Below are 19,331 nucleotides of genomic sequence, written 5' to 3' on the forward strand. Positions count from 1 at the left end.
CCAGGAGAAGGACTACTTTAGGTAGTTGGAAGACAAGCATTTTATGATCTCCTGGGAGAAATGACCCTAAATATACAGAAGTTTAGAGGAGCTTGTGCTTGAGCTGCACAGGTGAATGGACTCATCTGTATCTCCCCATCAATCACTGAATAGCCCTCTAGAATTTCCCATTGCATCAATAGAACATGGAAATGTTTTCTCTAAAGGGGATATGGGAAAACAATACCAATGAGGTTGCTCATCAGAACAGTGTGTGAGGGCAGCCCTGGTGGCTTAGTGGTTTAGTGCTGCCTTTGGCCCAGGGTGTGATCCTGGAGATCTGGGATCGAGTCCCACATCAGGCTCCGTGATGGAGCCTGCTTCTCCCTCTGCCTGTGTCTCTGCCCTTCTCTCTCTGTGTCTTATGAATACATAAATAAAATCTTAAAAAAAAAAAAAGAACAGTATGTGACTATGTTTTCTAATCAGTGATTTCCCTGACAGTTTTTAAATTGCTTCAGGTTCTCTTCCATTTGTTTCTAGCTGTAAGATGTTTACCAATTAAGTAGTATTGCCTATAATTTGTCTTGTGTCCTAACACTGAAAGAACATAGACTTGAGCTTTCCAGTTGCTGGGTCAGTAACGTGGGACAAGTAGTTAATGCAATCTACGCATGAGTGTTCCTACCTGTAAAATGGGATTGTTGGACCAATGTTGCCCCATAACTTTGTAAACTACTTTTAAACAGAATTCAACGAGTAAGAAAATATACAAGAATCTCTTTGCAGAACAATAAAAAGTAATTTTACAAAGAGTACGATAGGCACAACTTGGCCAAATTCTTTGACCTTCCAGAAAGTAGCATGTCATTCATTTATGTATTTATTAACAAATATTAGAAGAGCACCCATCAATGTGCCAGACCAAGTGTTAAGTGCTGAGAGAGACTGCAATTATAGAAGGAGAGCTCTCTCCATTAAAATTAAATAATTTTTAAAATGCACGAAACAATGGGGGTGCCTGGGTGGCTCAGTTGGATAAGTGTCCAACTCTTGATTTCAAGTCAGGTCATGATCTCAGGGTCTTGAGATGGAGCCTCACTTACAGCTCTGCACTCAGTAGGGAGCTTGCTTAAGGTTCTCTCGTTCCCTTTTCCTCTGCTCCTCCCCAGCACGCCTCACCCCACACTCCTACGTGTGCTTGTACACTCTCTCTCAAAATAAATAATAATAATTAAAAATAATAAAATAAAATACAAAAGCAAGGCAGTAACGGGCTCTGTGTGGGAATTATCTCATTCAAAAAGTAGGGAAGAGATACAGTACAGATGCCAGAATACTAAGCAATCCTGTAATTTATCCAAAATATACACACTGACGAATCAATTCTTATTCGACCTGTGGTGTGGGTGTAAGCGAAGCACTATAGCTCCAGCTGCTGAGTTTAATGGAGCTTATTTGCATTTCAAACACCAGCACCTGAGGCCACATTCAAATAAATCTGCTCGAGGTAGGTAGGGAATAGGAACTCTGGTAGATTAATAATATACAATACGATTTTCTGCTAACATTTTATCTGCAGGGAAGATTCAGTTTACAGCAAATTAAGTAATATTTTTAAAAATTATATGTGAATGGGTTGTATAATCATTCCTAATCCGAACATACTTGCTTTGCGAGTTCTCCTAGAAATAAAGTTTGAATAGTTAGGTTTAGGAGGAATCACAATAAATAAAACCTCAAATCGGGGGGTGGGGTGGGGGGGCAGCCCAGGTGGTTCAGCGGTTTAGTGCTGCCTTCAGTCCAGGGCCTGATCCTGGAGACCCGGGATCGAGTCCCACGTCGGGCTCCCTGCATGGAGCCTGCTTCTCCCTCTGCCTGTGTCTCTGCCTCTCTCTCTCTCTCTCTCTCTCTGTGTGTGTGTCTCTCATGAATAAATAAAATCTTAAAAAAAAAAAAAAACCTCAGATGGATGCTGTCTTAAAAATTAAGCTTCAATAAGTGATTTCAGTTCCAAATGAATTCAGTGTATGATATGTACATACACGAAGGTGACAGTGATTTATGTAAGTGTAAGGTGTCAGTGCAAGCCTAAATTGTGTCTATGAATGGTATCCAGACACATCTGATGAACTGCTAGGTGGCTAGCCAGTTATTTTGCCCCAAGGACTTCTAAGATGCCTAAAAAAGAAATCTTCAAGGAGTATTACTGGCTAACACTGACAGAGCTACACCACATGCCATCTCTATTCTAAGCACATCCCACGTTCAGATGGGTTAACTCAGCTTACAACAACCCCATGAGGTAGGTACCAAAATGATCCCCTTTTTATAGATAGGGAAAGTGAGTTTCAGACAGGTAGAGTAGGTTGCCTGAAGTCACGCAGCTTGTAAGCAGCAGGACCAGGATCTAACCTTGGCAGTCTAGCGTCAGTCCTGCTTTTACCTGAATGCTGTCACGTGCTGAGCTTGACTCAGCAGCAAAGCCTAAGTTATCAAAAGAAAGAAGGATTCCCCAGGATGAAAGGAAGCTCCATAAGGGGCAAGAATATTTTCTGCTGTGCTCACATGAAACATAGAATTAACAGACAGGATCAGATTGTCAATTCAGACTTCTGTGAACCCCTATCCAGTACCAAGATTTGCCAATTATTTCAAAGATCCAGTCAGTTAAGAAGCACAGACAAAACACAGACACCTTTGTGACTTCCCAGGCCATGTGGCACCCAGTGTCCTTTCCATTTTGGACACCTGGTCTCTGGACAGAATAATAGATGAGCTCTCCAAGTGAGGTTTTACTGGGCTCCCCCACATACTTTCAAGTTACAGCCCAGAGAGGTATGGAGTATGTGTGATATTCCGCAGGGAGCCCTGTCTCAGAGACTCTGGGTTTAATGCTGTAAGTAATCTGTAGCCAGGAACACCCAGGTAAAGTCATCCAATAGTTCAGGTCTCTCTTTCCTAGCAAATATCATTGCATCATTCCATCAACCCATGCCCAGAGTCTAAGGATGGTATGAATTATGGGTACAAGCGAAAAGAGCAATTTCCTTTCAAGATTTATTCAAAACTTGGTGAGATACAAGGAGGTATTGCTCTGGTGTAATTATGATAGATTGGAACACACCAAAAGGAAAAAGTCTCTTCCAGCAATTTCACCAAGCACTATGCAGTTTGGAACCATCCTAGACCTCATGACACTGTGCCATTGAAGGTGACAGACTTGCTGGTGTATGTATATCACCCACAGACGCTGCTGTCTATGCTTGAATACCAGGAGTGCCGAGCAGAGAACTAAAAATGAGTACAGCTGGCATCACTGGGCACCAAGGATATGCCAGGCACTGGGCCGACTGCTTGTGCAGGTTTTAACCCATTCGCTCCTCACACACAAGTCAACAAAGTAGATTATAATATTATAATTCCCTCACAGCAAGAGGCCTTTGACTTTCTGTTAAATAACCAGGTGTGTCAGGGGAAACCCAAGTGCAAGTCCAGGTTGTCACTTGTGCTTCTGACTGACTATAAATCTGAGGTTCCCTGACCCATCCTCAGGTTTGATTAATTTGCTAGAGCAGCTCACAGAACTCAGGCAAACACTTCCTTATGTTTGCCAGTTTATTAAAGGACATGATGAAGGATGAGATGAACAGCCAGATGAAGAGACGCATAAGATGAGGTCTGGGAGGGTCCTGAGCTCGGGAAATCTGTCCCCATGTCTTGCACGTGGAAGTGTCCACCCCCGGGAAGCTCTCCAAACCCTGCGCCACTGGGATTTTATGGAGGATTCTCCATCAGGCGTGATGGATCATGACCTCCGTGGTCAGCCCCTCCCCGTCTCTGGGTAAGTGCGGGGTGGGGTAGTGTGGGGTTGAAATTCCAGCTTCTGATCGTGGCTTGTCCTCTCAGGTGACCAGCCCCACCCAGGAGCCGTCCAGGAGCTCCCGCAGAGTCTCCTCAGTAGAGCTAGAGATGCTCCGGTGCTCTTACCACCCAGGAACGTGCAGGGGTTTCAGGCGCCCCGTGTCAGGAGAGTGTAGTAGCGCAGAGGCCAGTGTGTGTGTTTTCTATTAACTCACATCATGGCTGCCCAAAGGAGGGCAAAAATACAAGAGGAGGGAGGTGGTGGAGAGCCAGAGGCAGCCTGGATCTCCTTGTCCTCCCCAACCTCGCTCTTGGACATGTCCCTGACACGCTTCTGAGCAATAGGGGGAGAGGAGCTCTGACTCACACCTCACTCTTTTGGTGAGAAACTGAAGGCTTCTCGCGGGAAGAATGCTCCGGGAGAACCCCGGCAGGGAGGGAGTCACCAGGACTTGGGCGCCAGAAGGAAGAGGACGTGAGGTGTAATGAACACAGGGGACTGTGAAGGAGCCCACAGGGTCTGGGGAGGGAGCTCTAGGCTTGCCTTCAGGGCTGGGCTAATAGCTATATCCAAGGATGCCAACAGCAAATGGTCACCACCCATCCCACTAAGCACACTTTGGACTCTAGCTCAGTAGTTTGGAGTCCATTTACCAGGATAAAGGGCTGTTTGAACCTTCTTTGGAGTTTTCTAGATGTGTTTAGTTGCTTGTTAGTGGGAAAGCAGCACCCAGCCTTCAGGGATGCGTGTATGTGCCACCACCACCAGCAGCAGGTACTGGACACAAGCCCAATGTGAAAGACAGAAGGTCACATGGATCCTTCATGAGGGTCCCTGACCCACTAGTTGGTGGGACTGATTTTTCTGGCTGCCTTTCCTTATCTCCAAAAGTCACTGTGGGCCACGGATGAATTACCTGGTGTGCATGGTAAGGTTCACAGATTGAGTCAGTTCAGTTAGGCTCCCAGACTGAGAGAACATTCTTATTGATCCATCCCACTTCTAGGCCTGGCTCAAACTCTCCTCTAGGAAGCTCTCTGGGGAACCTTCCAGCTTAGGCACTTCTGGACAGAATTCCAACTTTCCTCCCCATTGTATTTATGTATGCTTCATATTACTTATCTCCAAGCAATGTGACCAATAAGTAATAATCCTTTAGAAAGCTGATAGATGCAGCATCTGGTTGGTCTATTTCTGTTCTATTTCAATTAACTCTCTAAAAATAATTTTGGGGAGGTATCTGAAATCCCAGTCTCAAGTTTTGCAAAGTGGCAGGTCACAGAGATCCATTGTATTGTGTGTGTCATACTATGTGAGTGGTCCTGTACTTCAGGGTTAAAGAGATTATGCCATAATTTTCTCTCCTGTATTTGTTCATCTCTCTATTTTGGGGAGCTCTTCTCTGCTTTATATCCATTTCCTTCCACCCACCCAATGTTAAATCTCAGTTCCTGTTACCTCTTCTGTCACACTATTTGACTCCTCCCTTCTTTCCCAACACCCTATTTCTGGGGACAATTGTTGTTCATGTGATCACAGATTTGTTACTCATCTCTGACAACTCATTTCTCAAGTACAGTTCATTTGCTCCCAGGGATACACTATGGTGGGCCACGTGATTGACAAAAACCAACAGATCCCATAGAATGCCTCCTTTTAAGTGCCAATTTTACTTGAAGACTTGGGAAACTTTTATTTTAATCTCTTAAACATAATTCTTTTAATTTTTAAAATCTTTTTTTTTCTTAGAGTGCACATGCACATGCGTAAGCAGCAGGGAGGGGCAGAGGGAGAATCTTAAGGAAGCTCCATGCCCAGTGTGGAGCTTAATGCAGGGCTCAACCACACAACTCTGAGATCATGACCTGAGCTGAAATCAAGAGTCAGACACTCCACAGACTGGGCCACTTGCGTGCCCCTTAATCTCAACCATTTTTGAACCACTTGTATTCAAGTACATATTAACAGAATTCCATTTTTTCTATGTTGGCCTACCCCAAATTGTGTGTCAGCTATATTTAGATGTGAATGTGGTAGTCTGTAAAGATGAATATCAATGCTTCCCCTTCCTGTATCCACATCCTTGCAAGGTAGCATTACAGCTCTTCCCATGAAGACGTTGGGGCTGTTTCCAGCCCTTGAGTCTGGGAGGACCCTAATATCTGTAAAATGTATTGCTTGCAGAGATTTGAAAAGCACTGTGCTTGGGATTGCTGCTCTTAGAACACTGCCAGGATATGAGGTGTCCACCCTAGCCTGCTGGAGAATGAGAGGCCATGAGAGGAACAGAGGCGCCCCAGCTGCCAGTCAGCCAGCTTCAGAGCAGCTTGTCAGCTCACTGAACGCGTGAATGAGCCTCAGAAGAGATCAGCCCAACCTACACCAGAAAACCTGCCCAGCTGAGCCCAGCTCCAGATTGCTGATCCACAGAATTATGAGGTAAATGAATGATCATGGTTTTAAACCTCTACATTTGGAGATGATTTGCCATGAAGCAAAAACTAACTGATACAGTGAATAGGGAAAGGAAGAAAAAACTCCCAAGAAGTAAATGACTTTTATCTGGGAATTCGGGGTTATTAGAAAATCCAGTGTTATTGTTTGTCCCACTTGGGCTCTTCCACATTCTCAAACATCCTGAGCCATAGTTGCCCAAAACTATCACTATTGTAGAAATACTTTCAAAAAAAACAGTGTAAAAATTTAACAACAACAATAACAGGATTGTTTGCAATGAAAATGGAGCAAGTCCTGGGCAGGAACAACATGGAAAACACAATGGAACCAGCACATTAGAAATTACTTGAGACTTCTTTTGAAATTAGTTCCAGATACACTTTGCAGAGTAGGTGATAAAAAAGAGGAAAAGATGTTGGAACCATGGAGCTGGTCCTGGTTCAGACTTAAAAAGTGGCAACAAGGTGAATGAGATACTCTCTCACTACCAGAGGACTGATTTTGTTATTCTCCACAGACCTATGTAAACAATTGGTTGGAAAACAAATTCAACCCGGTTGTTTGTGTTACATTTGAATGTGTGCTTAGATGTAATGAGCTGGCTCGTGTATTGGTTTCTTTGTTCCCTGTGTTTATAAAGATGAAATTTATGAAGTGTTTGTGCATGTTCAATGAGGTGGTCAAAATGATAAATTTGATAAAGGAAAAAAGCACATGGAATAATCACCTTGTAGTCACAGGGCAGAGTAATGGGAAATAACTTGAAGATTTGCTCACACAATAGAGCGGTGACTACTTAAATTGGTCAGCAGGTGCCATCTGTCTTGGAGACAAGCAGTACAGGGATGCATTGTCTGTAGAGAATTGAAAAATCATCGCAAAGCCTGTAAAATTGGTTTGTTTATTAACATCACATATTCCAACAATTGTAGATCATTTCAGTGATAATATACATACTCCTCCCCCACAAGTGTGGACCCCCTGCAGCCCTCCCGCACCCCCCTTGTTATGGAGCTGCCATGGGGTGCTGCCTTAGCTGAAGAAGGTGCTACTCAGAGTTGGCAGACTCCAGCTTCCCTGCTGTTTCTTCCTGAGAAAAAATTGCAACAAGAGGGGAGACCTGAATAAAGTGAATGAGTTCATTGTTAATTGTAAGAATAAAGGATAACTCACAAAATGAGAATGCTCATAAAAATCCTGAAAAAAGTTGCCATTAATAGGCATATATACCTTAGTAGGCCTAGGTTTTTAGAAATATTCTGACATCAAGACAGAGAAAAAAATTTCCTCATCCAGCATCAGCCCACTTCAATTTAGTCTTATTTTCTGATGAGGATAGATTTAGTGTACCAATATTATTGTCCATGAGCCAAAAAGAAAAAAATTTATTTTTCATGATGGCAAGTTACTTAAAACACACACGCACAAATATATATGTTATATGTATATATATATATTTTAATTACCAATATAAGATAGACAACAAGATTCCCATGGGTAGCAAATAAATTCATTTTTTACAGAGAACCACTATAAGCTATAGCCCCATTCTTTCCTGATCTCCAGTTCAGGGATATTTCGATGAAAAATTTGAGCTGTATTTTTCCTGCATAAAACTTACCCTGTTGTCTTATAACAATTTATTCATGAGTATCTCCCTTTCACTAGATGACATGGACCAAATTACTTGTCTTTGTATAGTCAGCACATAGCTTTATAATGTCCATTCACCCCTCACCATCGTAAATCCTACAATTAGTCCCTGCCCAAAGAGTGGCATAGTCAGCCATATTTGGTGCAACATGACTGCTCCCTACCATAGTGCCCCCCAACATATATATATATATATATATATATATGTATATATGTATATATATATATATTATATATATGCACAGGTATACACATATACACACATATGTATATACACTCATACAGACACACATAAAAAGTCAAGTATTTCATCAGACATAACCACTAGCACATTGTTAAAATGTTTTTGTTTTGTTTTTTTTTTTTAGTGATTTTTAATTATTTATTTGAAAGACAGGGAGAGCCACAAGTGGGAGGAGGGGGGAAGAGGGAGAGGGAGAAGCAGACTTCCTGTTGAGTAGGGAGCCTAGTGCAAGACTCAATTCCAGGACCCTGGGATCATGACCTGAGCTGAAGGCAGACGCCCAACCAACTGAGCCACCCAGGCACCTGGAATATTCTTATAGTTCTTTTGTGATGGATAAATTTAATTTGTTTAAGTAAAATTGTATGGCTCGATTATTAAATGTGAGGAGACATTCTATAAATTGGATTCTTAATACATGCTTCCAATCTTTTCTAGAATTACCTCCTACAGTGCTGATCCTGAAAATATAGAACTACAATTCCCAGCATCCCTTGAAACTAGGGCTCAGGATGTGACAGATTTGACTTATCTATTGTGTGAGACTTGATATCGAGGGAAACACATTGCATGTGGGCATCCATTCCACTGGCATGGTTCATGCTGGAGACAGTGTGGTTTTGCAGTGACAGTAGCAGTTTCCTTTCCTACTTGGGACACAAGCAGAATGGTTCTAAGTGCTGAGAGCTGTTCCTGGAAGCTGAGCCTACAGCCTGCACCTATGCACCTACCCTTTCAATGATATTTATAAACTTTCTATTAGTCTAGTGCAATCCATTCTGTTTAGACCAGCTAGAGTGGATCCTGTCTTTTGCAACTGGACTGTAAACAAAAAGCATGATTGTGTCTGTGTGTGTGTGTGTGTGTGTTGAATGAGAGTAATCTATTGTAAAATCAAGCTTATAAAATTCTAATAATAACAATCTAGCAAAATATCTAGGGATCAGACCTCAAATAACCTCTTCCCAAATGCAGCTTAACATGAAGATAAATGTTAAAAGCTTAGAAGCCTGTGGAATGACAGTCCACGTGCTAAAGTCTATTAGCTAAAAATGTATGTTTCCCAAGTTCATTTTATATTCATGTCTAAAAACTGGTTTCATTTGGGTTATTTGCCCAAAGCAATTAGAAGAGAATATGGCTGTTAAAGAAGAGCAGGCTAATAGCAAGATGCATTATCTAACTTCCTGACAATGAAGAATGAGCCAGGAGATTAAGACAAAATGTAAGAACAAAGAAAGCTTAGTTGTCTGGTCTATTAGTGTTGATCAAGAGAAGCTATGTTCCACAACAGCCTCAAGGACATCTCTAGCTTACAGTACAGCAAATGCTGATGCCCATGTAATGATGACTCTAAATCAAAAGGGAAAGTGTTAAATTGTGTTGACTTTTTGCTCATTAATAACAGGGAAGTCTGTGTGTTCTAATTTCCCAAGAAACCAGTTTCTTGCCCCCTACTTTCAGGTCAAAGCCTGTGGCAGGGGCCCAGGGAGTCTCCTTTGTGAGGGAGTCTTGCCTAACTTGTTCTACAGCACACGAGGGGGTGAAGAGTTGCCAGAGAGACTTCTGTGAGGCCACTGACCGCTTACTAGAGCATCAGTAGACCATTTTGGTTTTACATTTTATCTGTCACTTTGGCCTTGTCATCTGGGGAAGTGGCATTATGGAGCCCAAGAAATAGGAAAAAAGAGCAATGAGAAAAATTTGAATAGTTTCATTTGCTCCTCTTAGCTTACGGCATGGTTGGTGCTTACACAAGATAGAGACGTAAGATGAAAGTCAAGCTTCTCTGGGAAGAATGAAAGGAGAAGTCAAGGAAAGGGGGGAAAATATACTAAGTTTTGTATGCTTTAGATTCCAGGATCTTGATATTGAGGCAAAATGACTATAAACATCATTTTTATCTTTTTTCCAATTAGAAGAGGGTGTTATTATTATTATTATTATTATTATTATTATTATTACAATCTCCTTCCCTTACGGCAGAGCTTAAATCATGGACCCTCAGGAAAGAGAGAGAATTTGCCAATTCTGGAAAGACAGAGGGCAAGAAGTTTATAGAATTCTCTGGCCAGCTAAAACAAACAAACAAACATATGAATTATATGCTATAGAAAGAGATAGGGCTAAGGGACAATTACCAGAATTTCCCCAGGCAGTGACCCCAGAAACCAACCATGGAACATATGCTCTACATGCTCTAAACAATTATCTTCCAGGTCAACCATGTTTCACCTATGAAGTACTATGAGAGATTTTCTGGAGGTTGTCTCTAATCACTATGGTGACATGCCACCAGTGGGAACATAGAAAGTGTGGGCTATCTATCTACCTATCTATCCATCCATGTAATGGAATTTTATTCAGCTATGAGAAAGAAGGAAATCCTGCCACTTGCAACCACATAGATGGGGCTTGAGGACATTATGCTAGGTTAAAAAGTCAGAGAAAGCTAATTACTGTATGCTATCACTTATATGTGGAATCTGAAAAAACTGAACTAATAGAAACAGTTTGGAATTGTGGCCACTGGGGATTGGAGGGTGTGAAAGGGGAGACATTGGTCATAGAGTACAAACTTCCAGTTATAAGAATAAGTTCTGGGGATCTCATATACAGCATAGTATTTATAGTTAATAGTACCATATACTTGAAAGTTTCTGAGAGAATAGATCTTAAATGTCCTCACCACAAAAAGGAATACTACCTTTTTTATATGATTCAGGCATCACCTAATGCTATGGTGGTAATCGTTTTGCAATTTATAAATGTATCAAATCAACATATTGTAGATCTTAAGTTTACACTATAACTTAATTTCATTATAATGTATGATTTGTCATTTGTATCTCAATAAAGCTGGGAAAAACCCAAAATTATCCTTTAAAAATGATTGATTGGAACTCATCGAAATAAAAAACTTCACCTCTTCAAAAATCACTATAAGAAAATGAAAATGCCACAGACTGAGAAAAATATTTGCAGTACATATATTTAACAAAAATTTGTTTCAAGACAACTTAAAGGGGAAAAAAGCTCTACAACTCAGTAATATGATTAACCCATAAAAATTGAAAAAAACTAAAGAGATACTTCACTAGAGAAAATATATAAATATACAGATGACCAATACACACACAAAGGAAATGCTTAACACTACTGCTCATCAGAGAAATGCAAATTAAAATCACAATGACAGCTGGGGTGGTCCAAAATTCCTCTCTCAAACAGCAATGTTTGAGCTGTGATCCACATAGTGTAAAGAACAGAAACACACTCCAATGTGGGAATAGGGAATTCCACTTGGAAGGACCACACAAGCCCTGATATAGGTATGAGTATGATGTGTTCAAAGTCCAAAAAGAAAGGAAGTGTGGCTCAGGTGAGGTGAGCAGAAGAAAAGAGGAAGAGAGAAATCATAGAGACTTACCTTCTTGTGATAAGAGTCTGAATTTTTTTCTTACTACGATGGAAGCCACTGAAGGTTTTTAAACAGAGGAAATATGACTTCAGTTTCATTTTAATCAACATTAAAAAATAGATACATCATTCAGGGAGCTATGTGGAGATTGGACTATAAAGAGGTCATGGGTGGGAATAAAAAACTGAATTAGAGGCTGTTAAGATCAGTCAGGCATCAGATAATGGTGGTTTCCAAGAGGGCTGAAGTACTAGAGATGGTGAGTAGTTGGAGTCAGGCTAGTTTTGGGGACAGAATTGACTTGTTTATGAATTAAATGACAGTAAACGAAAGAATGGGACCATGATTTATTTGTAGGTTTTTAGCTGGAGCTACTAGGTAGATAATGTTGTTATTTACTGAAAGGATCTGCTTTGTAGTGAAAACATATCTTTTTAATCGTAAGTTTTGAGGTTTTTGTTAGACGTCCAATTGCAGTTCTTTTTTTTTAATTAGTTGGAGAGCTAAAGAACTCTTTGTTTATATAGTTATTAGTGTTTGAATGATGAGCAGCCAGTAGAAAGAGAGAAAATGTATGAAACAAAGAAATAAAATATTGTAAGAGAAAGTTCTTGAACTGGAAAGAAAAGGTAGAATCATTAGGAACAAAGCCACATTTTGCATTGTAACAAGAGAGAAAGGAGAGTTACGTACAGAACAAGGCAGACATTTGGGTTGGATGGGGAGAAGATGAGAAGATGAGATTATTGACATCTGCATCTATTTTTCTTCACTGAATTATTTTTTAAAGATTTTATTTTAAAGTAATCTTTATACTCAACGTGAAGCTTGAATTCACAACCCCAAGATCAAGAGTTACATGCTCCACTGACTGAGCCAGCCAGGCGTCCCTTTCCAATGAATTATTAATCAGCCATCAATTGATGAGAATGGGTGAGATGGGTGTTGGTAGGGGGCAGATAGAGGAGAAGATGTGCAATAGACTTCTGAAAGAGTAAGAAAGTGAAGTTATTGCAGAATTACAGAGTAGATGGAAATATAAATATCCACATGAAATTTACAGTAACAAGAGTGAGGAACCTCTAGGTACACAGGTACAAGTGTGCAGTTGTCGGCCACAGCACATGGCTGATTGCATACTATCAACCATCCCAGTCTGACAGGGATTGAAGTGTTTCCCTAGATGCATGGATTTCTGTGTTAAAACAGGAAGTAAGTGGCACAGTCTGATCACATCCATGCACTTTCAAGGAGCTAAATTATCTTCTGATTTCCATGAATTCTGCCAAAGCAGCAGGGGTCTCCTGACCTAATCCTGAATTATCATCACCCTGGAAGACCATCTATGGGGTTGGATTGAGGTTTCACTTGGAGAGGTTCAAGTCTATCCAGGGAGGCTTGAGTCCTCAGGTCAGTGCTGAAACTCATACCATGGATAAATGGTGCCTCTACTGGCCTGAATACTCCAAGTCCCCACCTACTGAATGAACAACCTGTTATATACTTGCCATGGTGCCTGGTAACAGATTCCCAATAAATATTTGTTATTTTTTGGTTATGTTTCCCAGAAGCACACTTCCTTTTCTGTCAATACAACTGATAGTATCTGTAATGAATATATCCATCTCCACCCCAAAAATATGATTCTATGTCAAGGCAGTTGTTATTATCATGTTATTATTGATATTAAACTTAAACTTTTTCTAAGGGATCCCTTATGGTTCAGCGGTTTAGCGCCTGCCTTCGGCCCAGGGCATGATCCTGGAGACCGTGGGCTCCCTGCATGGAGCCTGCTTCTTCCTCTGCCTGTGTCTCTGCCTCTCTCTGTGTCTCTCATGAATAAATAAATAAAATCTTTTTTTAAAAAAACTCTTTTTCTGCCAAAACCGAAGGAGAAATTTATGTTAGCTACTGTTATAACTCTGTGCATTCAAATAATTGCAATGCCAATTTGAAAATATCAAATGTCATATAAATGGTAAGCAAGGTCAATAATAATGGGTTTGGGTTTATCGAAATGGCATGCAGCACATGAAGCACATAGATTAATTCTGTTTCAAATCTGAGAATGAATGGAAGGAGTTGAAAGAACTCAGTGGAAAAAGATAGAAGGTTCCCTACATTCTTCAATAAATATTTTCAACAAATCATTATAACATGAATTAACTTACAATGCAGTGAAAAATACTTCTATTGAGAGCATAGAGGAGCTAGTGAGTGAAAGCATTCAAATTAAATATGAGTTGGTGCAGCTTGGCTTAGGGAGAGTCAGAAATTTTAGAAAGATTCTTAAATCCTTAGAAGAGATCTTGGAAATATAGTTGAAGCCTCTTTATAGCTGAGGAAACTCTGACTCACACAATTGTATTCCTTCTGCTTCTAATTAGTCATGAATTTTTGATGTAGTCTCATGAATCTCATGACTTGTGAGAAGCACTGAGATCTTGAGAACTTATATAGAGTGAGGTGGTTAAGAGTTGTAGACAGGTAAGAAGGAAGGAACCTCAGCATTGACTGGAGTTGGGGTGTTTCAGGAGCCGGTGGGATAAATACAGGTTGGAGAGGGGAGGTTTAGGATCATTTTCTGTGACATACTGTAGTCAATAGAAGACAGGACCCAAAACTTTCTGCCACATAGTGCCTTGTCAGGAGCAATTTCCTGGCTTCCTAACAGATAGAGCAAGCTGTCCTTTTCCCAACTATTACAGCAGTGGCTCTAAAGTAGGGTGTGTGGGGCATCTGGGAGCACAGTCAGTTGAGTGTCTAACTTTTGGTTTCTGCTCAGGTCATGACCTCGGGTCCAAGCCCCGTCCAGGCTCTGCACTCAGTGGGGAGTCTGCCTGAGGATTCTCTCTTTTTCCCTCTGCCCCTCCCCTTGCTTCTGCTCTCTCTCCCTCTAAAATAAATAAGTAAATCTTTTTGGAAAACTAAAAAATAAAGTAGGGTGTGCACAACCCTTATGATGCATTAGGGCACAGGAAGAAGAGATGGAGTTTGGTTTTTTGTTTTTTTTTTTTGAGATGGAGCTTTTATAGAGAGAGATAATATACCAAAATTATTAAAAAATTAAGCCTTGCTAAATATTTTATATATGAACTGATGTTATGTAAATGAGTTACACATATTTCTTCTATAGAGACAGAAGTATTTCAAATGTTTAACAAAGCAAAATGTCCTAAAGAAAAACTCTTAACAAAACAAATGCAGTTCAGGGGTCCCTTCACTGTAGAGGTGACTTTTGAAAAATGAGTGAGAAAAACTAATTTTTAAGGGACACCTAGGTGGCTCAGCAGTTGAGGGTCTGCCTTCAGCTCAGGGTGTGATCCCCCGTTTGGGGATCAAGTCTCACATCGGGCTCCCTGCAGGGAGCCTGCTTCTCCCTCTGCCTATGTCTCTGCCTCTCTCTCTGTGTCTCTCATGAATAAATTTTAAAAATCTTTAAAAAAAAACCCAGAAACTAATTTTTAAGAGAAAAAACTTGTAAGATGATGAGAACACTTGAAAAACTGGTGTTGACAAATGTTTCCATTGTTTCAAAATTTTGTTACCTAAAACAATGCATATAATTTATAAGGCCTCTCATTTCTGCACATTTAAAACTTGGAATCCAAATTTTCCAACTTGTTAAACACAATCTTCCAAATGAAACATTCTCTAAGCAATATCATAATGCAGCACCTTCCAATTAGTCTGCTTGGAAACTGATTGACAGCCAGGAAGATGGAAATTCACTAAGAGAATTCCAAGAAAAACATGGACATAGTTAGAAAATGTGATTGAAAATAAATACCACCATTTACTCACCCAACAATACTCAGCTATTATTTGAATCTAGAAATCTGTGCAATATCTTTCCCAGCCATTAATACTGACTAATCAGATAAAGTATACAATAACATCTTCAGATTACTATGAAACGAATGTTTAATTAAAACAAGATGTTATAGTAAATCCAAATCATATGGCTCTCCTGAAGGGTGTAATTAATAATAAATAAAACTAGTAATAAATAAATTAAACATTTAAATAATCTTTTTATCTTCTTTCAAAACACTTTCAGATAGCTTATTTCATTTTCATCTCATTACTATTGATGAGAAAGAGAGACTTGAGTATCCCTAAGCCAATTTTACAGGTGATAAGAGGACACACTGGGGGGTCCCTGGGTGGCTCAGTGGTTTAGCGCCTGCCTTGGGCCCAGGGCATGATCCTGGAGTCCCAGGTTCAAGTCCCACATCAGGCTTCCTGCATGGAGCCTGCTTCTCCCCTGCCTATGTCTCTGCCTCTCTCTCTCTTTCTCTTTCTTTCTCTGTGTCTCTCATGAATAAATAAATAAATAAATAAATAAATAATAATAAATCTTAAAAAAAAAAAGAAGAAGCACACTGGGAAAAGTCTTTTGAAACATTCTTTTCTCTATACTTTCACCCCAATCAGAGAAAACCCAATAGCCTAAAACATCCTTCTGAACTACCTTGAACCCCTATATTTATATTACATGGAACAACATGGCTGTAGCGTTCATTTCAGAGACGCAGAAATACTCAAGATTGCAAAAGACAGAATTACAAGACGAAAGAGATCTCACCTTACTAGAAAAGTGTGTCCTAAAAGCCCACCTTTGATGCTGTCAACCCTTTCAGCCGTCTGCCTCCAGGGGCAATTGGGCCAGGGAGGGAAAGGTCTTAGCATGTTTTTAGCAGATGGCGGGTAGGCACACAACCTCCTCCACCTGCCCCACTTGCCTCCCCTCCAGGGGCTCTCTCCTTCCAGCCCCAGCTCACAGGTCAGGTCTTTCGGGAAGCCTTTTTTCAAGGCCAGCTTGTATTAAAGGCTCTTCCTCTGAGCTCCTTGAGACAGTCACAGTACTGGTCATCCTCATCCATAGGCTCATGCCTTCTCTGTTCTCAGTGCCACGCTAGGGGGCTCCCCAGAACACAGAGTTGGGTATGCAGCAGTAGACAATGTCCTTGCAGACTACCTGACTGGACCCATTCATTTGCATTGCCACTGGGGTTATGCTCATTGCTCCTGGGGTAGCTAAAGCATTTCAGGCTCTACAAACCAAATCTAGGATGTTCTCAGAGCCCAGTGTGATGGGGAGCTAATTATGTGAGTGAAAGCTTATTTGGGAATAGCAGCTGTGGGTCCAGTTATTCCTTTTGGACTCCCCAGGCTCAGTTGAACCCCTTAAAATAGCCTCTAAATCTTCTTACAAGTCTGAGGCAAGCAGAATTTTCTGCCTTGAGTTACAGAAAGCCAAAATCTCTCTTTGTCCTCCTTCATGTCCCAGCATGAAGCCTGAGGGTCAGACCTTGGCAGGCCCATGCCATCTCAGCATCTGACACAGAGGTCTGGCACTAGGTGTTCTGAGCATAAAACAGGACTGATTCAGATGCTGGGCTCTTCAGAAGCTGCCATCTGGATATGCTCCCCCTCAGAGAACAGTGCCATGCTCAGGAGTTGGTCTAAAAGGAGGGCTCCAGGTGCATCTGTGAGTAGCATCAACTCCTCTTTGGACACAGAAAGAGACCACCTGCTTTAAGAACATTAGCTGGGCACATACCATCATTGTTTGGCACAAATCTAGTGGTCATGTGCAGGTCACGTGAAAGCTGATAGGTCCTGAGTAGGAGTCCAAGCTTCAAGGTCAAGGGGAGCAGATTCAAAGCAAGTACCATAGTGCTCACTCCCAAACACACCTGGCAAATGCTATAGGCTGCTCTCCTCCCTGCTGGAAAGTCCTCTCCGCTCTGTTTGTAGAATAAAATGAAATTAAACAGAACTGTGGATAAAGGGTAAGCATCAAACAAGAGCAATAGAAGGAAGACATTACTGAATGGAAATTTTAAAATAAAAAAAAAGTTTCTTTTACCTCAAGCCACACACACTTAGAATCATTTACATTTTGGCTTAAATCAATACATTAACAAATGAGCTATAACTTTAGAAAAAAAGAGGTATTTGCTCCTTTGAAGCTAGCTGCCAAGATTTGTTGACTCTTAGGCAAATACTAGGTTTTGCCTCAACTGACCTTATTTCAGACCCTAACCAGTGGATGCAATCTTGGTAACAGCTCTACCTGACTTGCATTATCCCTTTGTTTCTAAAGTTTTGCTGAACCTCTTCTTTACTATATATTGCTTTGAAGCCAGGAAATATAGACCAAAGCTATAAAGAAGTGTCTAATTTACTACCTAAGATCCTAGTCCCAAGTAACACAGGGACCTAGACAGAGATTCTCTCCTCCTCCTGACCCATGTCTGGCACGGAGTTCACCAGACCACTCACAGAGGGGGAACTGAGTGCACCCATACTCAGCCTTTCCCCGTTGTCAGCTAGTTCTGGCACCCCAGCTGTGACCCAGAAGTATGAACAGAACACAGTTAGATCTTCATCTCTGCGTTTCCCCCTCCACTTGCTGATGCTTAAAAAAATTGCCAGAATACAGTCATTAATGGTTTTACATAATCATGTGTGTTACTATATTAAGCTTAGCCAATAGGGAGGGAGAAGAAATAAAAGCGTGTGCTAATTAACACACTCTGCACAATAGCCTTGGCAACTAATTGCATAGAACACTGCCCTGATTTGTTGATTATACTGATTCATTCTCTCAAAGAGGTTTCTCTTAATGCAGGGGGCAGGTTGAGTCCAAATCCTCCATATTTCGACTCTGCAGCCTCCCAGCATCCATGTCTCCTCATTGTCTCAGGCTGTGTACAATAATATCTTTCATTCAAAACCAAGTTGTCTCTGCCAACTTGTCACTTTCCACCTCCCGTTGGTGAGCCAAGCCCCCCACCCCCACCCCCAACACCCATGATGTGTGCATAGAGAACCAACAGTACTATGCTGTCTCCTTCATAGCCTCCAGGGCAGCAGGTGAGCCACTGGGACTGTTAGTAACCAGATATCTTCATCATTTATTTGGAGATGTCCTCTCACTCTGCTCAGTAACACGGAGAGGCATGAGAGAATACGATGATAATTAAGTTTTATTTTTAGCATTTGTCTATACTATCAGATTGTCCTTCCATGAGCAACACAACTACTGAACAGGAACAATAGAGAAAAAAAATCTAAGTAGTTTTAGATGAAAATATTTTAAATTATTTCAAGACAAGATAAAGCTGATGAGGTGGGCAGAGGCACCAAATCTTTTGAGCGAAAGCTGCAGCTAGAACAACACACACACACAGAAGAGTGTTGTGACGGCCTGGCAAATGCTTCTAGGAAAACTCAAGAGTCTGCTGTGTGTGTGGGTGACACACACAGGAGTGCTGAGACAGAAGTGTAGCATAAAAGTTAATACTCTCAGGATCTGACCCAACAGGCACACCCAAAGACACAGTTTCAGGACTGGCTTTTATCCCCAGTCCCACGCTGATCTGCAGCTTCCCTGCATCTAGCCTGATCATTATCAACCTCCTACCACTCACCTTTCAAGGCCCAGAATGGATCTAATTTCTAATTTCTTTCCTCAATGCACCCAGACTTCAGTTACCACCAACTCATCTGAGGTCCCAGAGAGTCCATCATTCTTAACTGCACATTTGGTTCATCTTTGTGTCTGGTGTTCTTCATGTGTGTCCGTGCACACACGTGTGTGCACACACACATGAGAGCACATGCTTACACCTATACATTTCCTATCCATGCATTTATTTCATCTGCACATATTTTTAATATCTATTATGTGCAATGCAGAA

The 19,331-nt window shown here is 41.0% G+C and overlaps 1 long non-coding RNA gene across 10 annotated transcripts in view; it reads left to right on the top strand.

Annotated features, from left to right (window-relative positions):
• The window catches only part of LOC112648730 (uncharacterized), a 107,443-nt gene that overhangs the window by 64,091 nt on the left and 24,021 nt on the right, over positions 1–19,331 (top strand). For all 10 annotated transcript variants that reach the window (XR_007411960.1, XR_007411958.1, XR_007411963.1 and 7 more), the window contains one exon: positions 6,029–6,283. This is a non-coding gene — a long non-coding RNA (uncharacterized LOC112648730). The remainder of the gene's footprint in view (positions 1–6,028; positions 6,284–19,331) is intronic.

Source organism: Canis lupus, chromosome 7, assembly GCF_003254725.2.
Source record: "Canis lupus dingo isolate Sandy chromosome 7, ASM325472v2, whole genome shotgun sequence".
Classification (NCBI taxonomy): Eukaryota; Metazoa; Chordata; class Mammalia; order Carnivora; family Canidae; genus Canis; species Canis lupus.